Raw genomic sequence first — 2,523 nt, forward strand, 5'->3', positions numbered from 1 at the left:
AATCATTGGAAATCAGCCAAAAATACACAAGAAATACATCATGACACTAGTGTCCTTAAGTAAAGGTGTAAACAGGGTCCAAATCTATACCCTGAAAAATAGGCAAAATCTTACAGGTCCGCGGTCATGGAAATTTTCAATTTTTGCGATATGTACAATTTGTCTTAATTTAATGTTGAAATCATTGGAAATAAGCCAAAAATACTCTAGAAATAAATCATGACACTAGTTTTCTTAAGTAATAATTTAAACTGCGTCTAAACCTTAACACTTACAAATAGGCAAAATCTTACAGGTCCGCAGTCAAGAAAATTTTCAATTTTTGCAATATGTCCAATTTGTCTTAATTTAATGTTGAAATCATTGGAAATCAGCCAAAAATACACAACTAATACATCATGACACTAGTATCCTTAAGTAATGGTGTAAACGGCGTCTAAACCTACACCCTGAAAAATAGGCAAAATATTACAGGTCCGCGATCATGATAATTTTCAATTTTTTCCATAGGTCAAATTTGTCTTAATTTAATGTTTAAATCATTGGAATTAGCCAAAAATACACAAGCAATACATCATGACACAAGAATCCTTAAGTAAAGGTCAAAACAGCGTCTACACCTACACCCTGCAAATATGCAAAATCTTACCAATTTTTGCCATATATAACATTTGTGTAAATTTAATGTTGAAATCATTGGAAACAGCCAAAAATAAACAAGAAATACATCATGACACAAGTATCCTTAAGTATAGGTGTAAACAGGTCTAAATCTACACCCTGAAAATAGGCAAAATCTTACAGGACTGCGGCCATGATCATTTTCAATGTTTGCGATACATAAAATTTGTCTTAATTTAATGTTGAAATCATTGGAAATCAACCAAAAATACACAAGAAATACATCATGACGCTAGTATCCTTCCGTAATTGTGTAAGGACCGTCTTTCCATTCACCCTGAAAAATAGGCAAAATCTTATATGTCCGGAGTCATGAAAAGTTTCAATTTTTGCGATATGTAAAATTTGTCTCAATTTAATGTTGAAATCATTAGAAGCCAAACATACACAAGAGATACATCATGACACTAGTATCCTAAAACAAAGTTGTAAACAGGGTCTCAATGTACACCCTGAAAAATAGGCAAAATCTTACCGGTCCGCGGTCATGACAATTTTCAATTTTTGCGATATATAAAATTTGTTTTAATTTAATGTTGAAATAATTGGAAATCATCCAAAAATACACAAGAAATACATCATTACACTAGTATCCTTAAGTAAAGGTGTAAAAAGGGTCTTAATCTTACAGGTCTGCGGTCATGAAAATTTGCAATTTTTGCGATATGTAAAATTTGTCTTAATTTAATGTTTAAATCATTGGAATCAGCCAAAAATACACAAGAAATACACCATGACACTAGTATCTTAAATTAAAGGTGTAAACAGCGTCTAAACCTACACCCAGAAAAATAGGCAATATCTTACCAGTCCGCGGTCATGAAAATTTTCGCGATATGTAAAGTTTGTCTTAAGGTAATGTTGAAATCATTGGAAATCAGCCAAACATACACAAGAAATACATCATGACACTAGTATCCTTAAATAAATGTGTAAACAGTGTTTAAACCTACACCCTGAAAAATAGGCAAAATTTTACAGGTCCGCGGTTATGAAAATTTTAATTTTTTGCGATATGTAAAATTTGTCTTAGTTTAATGTTGAAATCATTTGACATCAGCCAAAAATACACAAGAATTACATCATGACAATAGTATCCTTCAGTAAACGTGTAAACAGTGTCTAAACCTACACCCTGAAAAATAGGCAAAATCTTACAGGGGCGCGATTATGAAATTTTTCAATTTTTGCTATATGTCAAATTTGTGTTAATTTAATGTTGAAATCATTGGAAATACGCCAAACATACACAAGAAATACATCATTACACTAGTATCCTTCAGTAAATGTTTAAACAGGGTCTGAATCTACACCCTGAAAAACAGGCAAAATCTTACAGGTCCACAGTCATAAAATTTTCAATTTTTGCGATATATAAAATTTGTCTTAATTTAATGTTGAAATCATTGGAAATCAGCCAAAAATACACAAGAAATACATCATGACACTAGTATCCTTCCATAATTGTGTAAGGATTGTCTTTACCTACAGCCTGAAAAATGGGACAAAATCTTACAGGTCCGCGGTCATGAAAATGTTCAATTTTTGTCAATATGTCAAATTTGTCTTAATTTAATGTTGAAATCATTGGAAATCAGCCAAATATACACAAGAAATATATCATGACACTAGTATCATTAAGTAATTGAGTAAACAGCGTCAAAACCTACACCCTGAAAAATAGGCAAAATCTTACAGGTCAGCGGTCATTAAAATTTCCAAGTTTTACGATATGTCAAATTTGTCTAAATTTAATATTTAAATCATTGGAAATCAACAAAAATACACAAGATATACATTATGACACTAGTATCCTTCAGTAATTGTGTACTGAGTGTCTTC

The sequence above is a fragment of the Euprymna scolopes genome, chromosome 28 (genome assembly GCF_053919585.1).
Source record: "Euprymna scolopes isolate OS-2025 chromosome 28, ASM5391958v1, whole genome shotgun sequence".
Taxonomy (NCBI): domain Eukaryota; kingdom Metazoa; phylum Mollusca; class Cephalopoda; order Sepiida; family Sepiolidae; genus Euprymna; species Euprymna scolopes.